The sequence below is a fragment of the Panulirus ornatus genome, chromosome 4 (genome assembly GCF_036320965.1).
Source record: "Panulirus ornatus isolate Po-2019 chromosome 4, ASM3632096v1, whole genome shotgun sequence".
NCBI lineage: Eukaryota > Metazoa > Arthropoda > Malacostraca > Decapoda > Palinuridae > Panulirus > Panulirus ornatus.
Genome location: NC_092227.1, coordinates 40487149 through 40496532, shown reverse-complemented (window position 1 = coordinate 40496532; position 9384 = coordinate 40487149). Strand labels below are relative to the sequence as shown.

The 9384-nt window shown below is 41.4% G+C and overlaps 1 protein-coding gene across 3 annotated transcripts in view; it reads left to right on the top strand.

Moving 5' to 3' along the window:
• Nucleotides 1-971: 971 nt before the first annotated feature.
• LOC139765999 (uncharacterized) overlaps nt 972-9384 on the top strand; it is a 380415-nt gene continuing 372002 nt past the window's right edge. For 2 of the 3 annotated variants that reach the window (XM_071694073.1, XM_071694052.1), the window contains exon 1: nt 972-1105. The gene's annotated coding sequence lies outside the window, so the exon portion shown is untranslated. The remainder of the gene's footprint in view (nt 1106-9384) is intronic. The other variant, XM_071694062.1, reaches the window with a different exon arrangement.

The window sequence follows — 9384 nt, the reverse complement described above, 5'->3', positions numbered from 1 at the left end:
CAGAGGCATCTATCAGTCTGGTTCCTTCTCACTATTATGCAGTACAATTAGTTTAGGTTAGTAAATGGTATCTTTGGTGGTAGTTTATCTATATCATTCGGTGCAATTTGGTAATTTTACAGTGTCACATCTTGGGTAGTTTAATCATGTTTCCAAGGCGAGCTTAGCAACCTCGGTGGTGTAATATCTTCTGGACGGTTTATTATCGTTATCCAGTATATCATAGCAACATGACTGGAGGCATAATTGGGGCAGTCTGTCTTTATTACTCAAGACGGTTTAGCGTCCTAACTGGTGGCATTTTTGGGAAAGTAACGATGTTACCGTTACATTAAGTAATTATGTTACCTGTACAGTTAAGTGACCTAGGTCAGGGCATACCAGGGGAGTTTATCAATGTTACTCGCTCTCAGCCACACAGCCCAGACATAACTGATGGCATCGAAACTCCCTGATGTACATTTCTGTAACAATATCAGTAGATAACCGGAACATTTTTCGTTATAAAAAAGAAAAAAAAAAAATGTGAGCTGTACCAACCATATCATCGAGGTGCGTCTTAGGCAGTAAACATAATCTATAATGATTTGATCATATACCTGTTTACAAATGGTATACGTTTCCATGATATCAATGGCAAGAAATAAACAATATTTCAGATAAACAACAGCTACATTGTAGAAGCAATTTCCCTTTTCCAATTTGGTAAACAATCACTAAAAATAATGCTAATGATGTTTATTCTAGAACCCATAAACATTTTCGTGTACAATATGGAGTGATCTGTAATCCAAAGTCGATAAAATATATAGTTTTTTTATTAACGCACATATAGATTTCTTGTTTCTTTAATAACTGTATGGATTTCTTGGTGGTGGGAGAGAGCAGAAAGTATTTCACGCGGAGAACGTCCAGTACGACAATTCTTCCCTCGGCTTGCTGCCAACACCTCGCTGCCGAGACAGTGCTCCAGTTTGGGAAGTGGGTTTGTGAGTGATAGAGCAGCTCTATTTTGAGGCTGCGGAACATTTGCTGTATTGACTTCACCATTAAGATGATGCAGGTTTCAGTATCTTCAGGGTGTAAGGAACATATTTTACAATAGGTAAGCGCATGTTTAAATCTAATCGTTTATCTTGTCTTAAGTCTAGTTTTTTGTGCACCATGAAATATATGAACTACAAAAATCACGAAATTAAAACAGGATTTCCAGTTGTATATATTTTCCATTTCCAGCCATTGTGTAAAAATCAAACTTTACCGAATGATGAAAAATGTTGGGGTATGGCGCTCCTGTGGTGAGCGAGGGGCGGGCAGGGCGCATTTGGCCAGGAGCCTGGTGGGGTGGACCCCGGAGAATAACAGCTCAGGCATTAGTCTTCCTGTAGGAAACACGGTCAAGCGGTGACTCACTCAACAGGAATTCCCTCGTCTCCTCAACCATAACTAACACAATTAGGTTTGCTCGTAGCGCCTATTGTTCTAAGGCTTCTTGAAATTTATAGCAGGGTTTTATGTTTTCCAAGTCTTTTTATTGACCACAGAGAAAATTATGTATCAACTAAAAGGGAATTTCGTGTTCATTAATCTTTAATAATAGTGTTTGGGAAGGGACGATGTAAAGGTAGACGGGAGCTTCGTTAAGTCAACCTGTCTACTACAGTCAGCACGATCACAGGGGAGACTGAAGTAAAGATAGTGAATGCAATATCCGGCCGCATCCGTGCTCGATATACTGCCGAATATGTTCTGTTTATCCGAAGGCCCCACAAACAGGGTTCCGGTAAACGCGGGCCAATGTGGTGAATTTCTCCTTGGGTTGCCTGGTAGGGAATTTGTTTCAGAAACTAGTGGTTTATTTCTTTTATGCTTTCGTTTCATTCCTGCGTAAATTATTGACACTACTTGTCACGAGAGACGGTTCATGTTGTTTTCCATCCTGGGGAAATAGATTTTATCATTCATTTGTTACAAGATCGCGGGAGGCGTGTCCCTGAGCCGTGTTACACAGGTGTAACGTCGTTTTACAGAATGCTTCAGTAGAGTTGTGCCGGCATGAGAATTGCATGAAGTGGGAAATACTCCTCCCCGCTACATCTCACACTACACCGGATCCTCGACTTCCTTCCACCTTCCCCCATGAAGTTGTGGTACTTTATTGGTATTGATAAAACATGTCCTCGTTTGGATATGACTTCCCATTATTTCATTTCGTAATAGCTAATTTAATCAGACTTCCTTACAATGATTTTAATCATCTGACATAACTGAGGTAAACAGGATTACTATGATTACAGTTTGAGTGTTACGAGGAGAGAGCATTTCACTCGTTCCGTCCTTTAACCTTAACCGGAAAACTAGAATGTGTCCAGATAACTGGAGTCACCAAGGAATGTTGTAGTTCCGTGGACAGCGTTATTCTCTTTACACCTTCGCTAGGTTGAGGACCATGTTTATGTGCTTGTGGACCTACAAGAGACTACGTCACGTATAATATCCTGCTGGAGCAGTTTAGTTTTAGGAATGGTGGACAATACAGAGGTGAAAAGAAAGGATGGAGATTACTACAGTTCAAAAGCCGCTGTCACAGGTTCAGAGAAGGAAGGTATTTCTGAAAAGCACTTCTTAGAAACGAGATAATGTTAACCATATTAGTTGACAGAATTTAACACGAGAGTATATGGAGGAACTGTTGTCGGCCACATGATTCGAAAACACGCTGCAGCGATTCCTAGCTGCAGCCAAACGTACGAAGTATATTGCCGATCAGATTTTCAAAAGCGACAAGTTTCAGATTCAGAAGTTCACGAATGAAGAATAAACAGACAGCTAACTCAAGAAGGATTAGATAGTGAAAGTCATTGCATTTTGCGTAGTTTATCTTGTGAAAAGATTTCTTGCATATTACTAATCACTGCACTTAACATATACAAGAGATCCCCTGCCCGAGCAGTTTACAAACGAAAGCTATTTCTCCCTCACAGTTAACAACCTAAGTAAAGCCAGTCTTGTGCTAGGAACTAGTTAGTTATAGTCGTTCACTGACGAGAGATATCACTAACCACAGCCAGTCGCTGACGAGATATTACCAGCCACAACCAGTCCCAGGAGAGATGATGCTTACATGGCCACTTGAGGACAAGAGATATTGCTCAGCACAACCACTCACATTTGAGAGATACTGCTAAATAACCACAACTAAACAAAAAGGGATTTTCCTAGCAGTAACTCTGCTCAGACGACAGATACTAGATTCGACATTTCTGACACGAATCAACTCGCTTCCCAGAACTTGTCGCTATCGAAGAGGTTTTGACAACACATTAGTTCAACGGCGATGTTGAGGATTACAAGATTTCACAAGAGATGATGTTAGTTGCATCTCATCTCAAACGATGCTGTTGTTTACAGGAATTCACAAGGGATTGTTTGTTACATCAGTTCACAAGCGATACCGGGAGGTACAACAGTTCACAGGCATGATATGATGTAATCCACAGATGTTCATCTAAATATATGATTATCATCCACAATAATTCGTAAGCGAGATGTATCTCTTGCCAAAAGCGAAGCCTACCACTAGCGAACAACAGTTTACGAACTGGGCCCGGCCTTGACGGTTTCATAATAAATAAGATGCAATTATTATTATCAAACATTAACCTTGGCCTGTGAGACCACACACAAAATTTGGGCCAAAGGAATTTCATACGAGAAATGGAGGTAAAGAATCTGCCATTGACACCTCTTTAAACAGTGTTGCAAAAGGACTGTTTTGATTAAAGACGTCTTTTGATTTAAACATCGCATCTCAACAATACAAGCTGACACCAATGTACCGAGAATCATAAACAGCAATGATTAAGAAAACATATAACAGATAAAACCATGTGTGGTAAGCGAGTGTCCTCCTTTGATAAATATCAAAATCACACGTGCAAGATTGATGAGGTATGCCACAGGAGATGATACCTGTTGCCAGATATATCTCCTCAAACACACACACACACACGCACACACACACACACACACACACACATACACACACACACACACACACACACACACACACACACACACATACACACACACACACACACACACACACATACACACACACACACACACACACACACACACACACACAAGGCTTTTTTTAAAGACTCAGACAAGAGCTGACACAGGGTATTATCGCTCTGTAGTGGAAGGTGAGTGTTAGTTAAATGATGTAACTCGTGTCCAGCCAGCCGGGGTCTCCACAGGTGTTACGTCCTACTTCTGGTAAACCATAGAAAATAAACATCCCAGTCAAAGCAGCCATACTGTATATACTGACACGAGCACTTTGTTACTCCAGACTTGCGAAAGGAAACCACAAAAGATCTAGGGTAGAGCAATAAAGACGAGCCCTTTACATATGGTGGAAAAGAACTGCAAACTTAGGAAAGCCAAGGCTTCCTCTCAGGGAAAGAAAACATATCAGATGAACTGACGGAATGAGACAATAAACTCATAATGTCATTCAGCTCAAGGAAAAGGTAAGATAGGAAAGAACCATTGATGCAAGAAGAAAATATCCTATAATACTTTAACTCATATGCAAAACTCAAATCAAGGACTACAAACTCCATTGTCTTCCTAAAATAGAAAGAACATTTTAACAAATGACTGACTGCTTGTAGATAAGAAATTCTAAACAAGTAAATGAATTGGTATTCAGCGAGACGAACAACTCTGAAGATAAACGACGCAACAGTTTTCCTTGTAAACAGTAGTCCACCCACGTTAAACCCAGCAGATTTCATCACCTCAACACACGATTCCGAGACGGCCATAGAGCACCATGCCCTATCACCAGACTCCAGGAGTTTAGCCTTCGTAAGGATATGTATAAAACCTCCTGCACGTGAACTGATTATTGTCCTCTAGAGAAAAAGTCTAAATTCTGGCATCACGAGAATCCTCGAAACGGTCCTAAGAGGCAAACTAACAGAATCTATGGAAGTAAACATAACCCAGGACAACATGGTTCCAGGGCAGGAAGCTATAGTCTTTCTCAGTTACCAGACGACTGTGATAAGATTGTTGAGGCTCTGGAGAACATACACAATGCTGATGTGATTTACAAAGACATGAGATTAATATTTTACCAGTATTAAAGCCATAGTGTCATAGAACCTACAATACGTAAGATGGGAAAAATTGGGCGATGGCCATTCAACTTTTAAATTAGGAAATCACAAGTATCAGCAAGTTATAACTAGGCCATCTCCAGCGCCTTGACAGTGAAAAGCTCTGACCCTCAGGGAACTGTATTTGCACCCATCTTGTTCCTTGTTTTTACATCTGACAATAACGCGGAAACCTGTGGACGGGAGAGGCGTATCATCAAATCGACCTGGAAAATCCTAGAGAGCATGATACCCAATTTACGTGTGTTTATGTTTGTGTTACCGGATTCTGCCTTCATGAGGTGACCTTGCGAGTGACAAGTCATCTTTAGCAAGACTTTCTTATTGGGAGTAGTCAGTGAACTTATTACTGTAAAGGAGTACACTTTTCCTGCTGCTTGAAGCAGCGCAGCCTTGGACTAAAGAAGTTTCTGGAAAGAGAATATGATGATTAGAAAAAAAGGTTTTCTGCCCAAGGATAACCTTGAGTCCCTTCCATCTTTATGGGGCTCCCGCAGCGCTCAGGAAGCTGGCCACGCGCACCAGACGCGACCGTAGGATCATAAAGTGTAGTGATGTGTGTGTGTCTATGTAGGGAGAGTAGAAGGCAACTGAGCAGTAAGAGTCCGGTGTCGTCACTCTTGGTAGCTGCATCGTGGGCTCACGTGAAGGGTCTTGAGATGCGATCAATCGGTGTTTGTAGTGACGTAGGGATGGGTGTCGTCCAGGACGAAGACGGGAAAGCGTGACTCGTGTTGGTGACTAGGGTTAAGGTATCAGAATTGTGTATGTTTGGTTGGGTGGAAATTAAGACTGATGTGTTAGGATGGTTGTTCAGTGCTTATCAAGTGACATCATTGTGTCTTGTCAGTGTTGTGTTTGTCGGAGATGAGAGGTGTCTGAGCGTAGAGTTTGTTGAAAAGTGAGGCACAAATAAGTTTCTTATTTAATCTTAGTGATTAATGCTTAGTTTTGCAGTGGTTTGGGTAGGAGGGGTACAACACTGTTACACAGGATTTGATGCACAGATGGCGAGAGGATACGGTATTGGAAGGATCTCTTGTATTGTGTACGTGTTGAGTATGTGTGGTTGCTTGGCAGCCGCTAGTGACTGTTCCACGTGGTTTGCAGCTTTGATATATTTGGTGTTGTGAGGTTGGAAGACCAGGCAGATGAGGCATAGTTTAGGGTGGATCGGATGAATTGTTTGTAGATGTTAAGGAGTTATTTTTCTCTCGTTCAGATCTGGTGCCAGTGAGTTTTACGAGCATTTAGTGTGAGTGCTGCTTTTGTGTTGTTTTTGGTTTGTCAAGTGAATGTCATGTGTATAGAATGTGATGCTTACGATTTTTTTTTTTTTTTTTGTCAGAAGGAGTGAATGGAGGGTGTGAGCTGGACTCATAACTGTCTGGATTTAAAGGAGTGACTGACGACTTCTGTAGCGCCGCAGACATTCTGCTCTGAGTTAGCTGTTATGTTTGTTGTTGTAATGTGGTTGTGAGGTCGTCTGCATATGGGAGGACCTTCACGGTGTGGTTTGTTGGGCGTAATGGAAGCTCTTGTAATAAGAAATTAAAGAGAGTTGGAGAAAGAACTGTTCCACGGGCAACTCCATATTAGAGCTTAAGGATAAAGCCATTGTAAGTGATTGGCGTGACGGCTGGCTGCGGTTTTTGCCACCCAAATTTGATCACTGTTGTGGAGGATGGTGCTAATGATGTTTGGTATGAGGCTGTGTCAGAGAACAGTGTCAAAGACCTTTTTTGATATCTGCTGTTACTAGTATTGTGTGGAACAGGGGTTTTAGCTGATTGAAACTATAGATGTAGGATATGTTGTGTATGGTCAGTATTTAGTGTGGTTGTAGGTTGTAGGTAAGAGCGGGATACTTCGCTTGAATCTGTTGTGGATCAGATTCTCACAGAATTTGTATACAGAAAATACAATTGATAGAAGATGGGAGGAACAGGAAGGTTTAGGTGGTTTGGGAGGTGATTCGCTTGGCAAGTTTTCATATATATATATATATATATATATATATATATATATATATATATATATATATATATATATATATATATATATATATGGATCTGGAGAAGGCATATGATAGAGTTGATAGAGATGCTCTGTGGAAGGTATTAAGAATATATGGTGTGGGAGGCAAGTTGTTAGAAGCAGTGAAAAGTTTTTATCGAGGATGCAAGGCATGTGTACGTATAGGAAGAGAGGAAAGTGATTGGTTCTCAGTGAATGTAAGTTTACGGCAGGGGTGTGTGATGTCTCCATGGTTGTTTAATTTGTTTATGGATGGGGTTGTTAAGGTGGTGAATGCAAGAGTTTTGGAAAGAGGGGCAAGTATGCAGTCTGTTCTGGATGAGAGAGCTTGGGAAGTGAGTCAGTTGTTGTTCGCTGATGATACAGCGCTGGTGGCTGATTCATGTGAGAAACTGCAGAAGCTGGTGACTGAGTTTGGTAAAGTGTGTGAAAGAAGAAAGTTGAGAGTAAATGTGAATAAGAGCAAGGTTGTTAGGTACAGTAGGGTTGAGGGTCAAGTCGATTGGGAGGTAAGTTTGAATGGAGAAAAACTGGAGGAAGTAAAGTGTTTTAGATATCTGGGAGTGGATCTGGCAGCGGATGGAACCATGGAAGCAGATGTGAATCATAGGGTGGGGGAGGGGGCGAGAATTCTGGGAGCCTTGAAGAATGTTTGGAAGTCGAGAACATTATCTCGGAAAGCAAAACTGGGTATGTTTGAAGGAATAACAATGTTGTATGGTTGCGAGGCGTGGGCTATGGATAGAGTTGTGCGCAGGAGGATGGATGTGCTGGAAATGAGATGTTTGAGGACAATATGTGATGTGAGGTGGTTTGATCGAGTAAGTAATGTAAGGGTAAGAGAGATGTGTGGAAATAAGAAGAGTGTGGTTGAGAGAGCAGAAGAGGGTGTTTTGAAATGGTTTGGTCACATGGAGAGAATGAGTGAGGAAAGATTGACCAAGAGGATATATGTGTCAGAGGTGGAGGGAACGAGTAGAAGTGGGAGACCAAATTGGAGGTGGAAAGATGGAGTGAAAAAGATTTTGAGTGATCGGGGCCGTCTCACGCGTTAGCGAGGTAGCGCAAGGAAACAAACGAAAGAATGGCCCAACCCACCCACATACACATGTATATACATACACGTCCACACACACAAATGTACATACTTATACATCTCAACGTATACATATATACACACACACAGACATATACATATATACACATGTACATAATTCATACTGTCTGCCTTTATTCATTTCCATCGTCACCCCGCCACACATGAAATAACAACCCCCTCCCCATCATGTGTGCGAGGTAGCGCTAGGAAAAAACAAAGGCCACATTCGCTCACATTCAGTCTCAAGCTGTCATGTAATAATTCACCGAAACCACAGCTCCCTTTCCACATCCAGGCCCCACAGAACTTTCCATGGTTTACCCCAGACGCTTCACATGCTCTGGTTCGATCCATTGACAGCACGTCGACCTCGGTATACCACATCGTTCCAATTCACTCTATTCGTTGTACGCCTTTCACCCTCCTGCATGTTCAGGCCCCGATCACACAAAATCTTTTTCACTCCATCTTTCCACCTCTAATTTGGTCTCCCACTTCTCCTGGTTCCCTCCACCTCTGACACATATATCCTCTTGGTCAATCTTTCCTCACTCATTCTCTCCATGTGACCAAACCATTTCAAAACACCCTCTTCTGCTCTCTCAACCAGTCAAACTTACCTCCCAATTGACTTGACCCTCAACCTTACTGTACCTAATAACCTTGCTCTTCTTCACATTTACTCTTAGCTTTCTTCTTTCACACACTTTACCAAACTCAGTCACCAGCTTCTGCAGTTTCTCACATGAATCAGCCACCAGCGCTGTATCATCAGCGAACAACAATTGACTCACTTTCCAAGCTCTCTATTTCACAACAGACTGCATGCTTGCCTCTCTTTCCAAAACTCTTGTATTCACCTCCCAAACAACCCCATCCATAGACTAATTAAACAACCATGGAGACATCATACACCCCTGCCGCAAACCTGCATTCACTGAGAACCAATCACTTTCCTGTCTTCCCACACGTACAAATATATATATATATATATATATATATATATATATATATATATATATATATATATATATATATATATATATATATATATAT